The following is a 424-nucleotide window of genomic DNA, read 5'->3' as shown; positions in this document are numbered from 1 at the left end:
CCTCCCGCGGCCCCCTCGGGCAGAGCGAGCCCCGGGCGTGGGGCGGGGCGGGACGTGCCCTCCCCTGCGCGCTGGCAAGTGCCCGAGTCCGCCCGGGCCGCTGCAGGAACCATGTGTGCAGGGAGCGCGGCGAGCCCAGCTGTGAGCCTGGGGACCGCTTCCAGCGCCGGGGGGGTTCCCTGGGGAGTGGGGTCACAGCGACCTGTGCCCCACACGTGCCCCCGGCAGAGAGCTCCTGCACTGGGACTTGCTGCACACGAGCCCCCCTTGCAGAGCTCGTCGCTGGGACCGGGGGAATTAAACTCCCGAAAGGCTGCACAGCCCCCCCGCCCCCCTCCGGCAGCTGCGTGGCTGCAGCTGGCTCTGGTTCACATCTTCACACAGCGGGCCCCAGGCCTGCAAGCGATGACCGGACTGTCATGAA

Source organism: Chelonoidis abingdonii, chromosome 5, assembly GCF_003597395.2.
Source record: "Chelonoidis abingdonii isolate Lonesome George chromosome 5, CheloAbing_2.0, whole genome shotgun sequence".
In the NCBI taxonomy this organism is placed as follows: domain Eukaryota; kingdom Metazoa; phylum Chordata; order Testudines; family Testudinidae; genus Chelonoidis; species Chelonoidis abingdonii.
Note: the sequence above shows the minus strand (reverse complement) of the source record.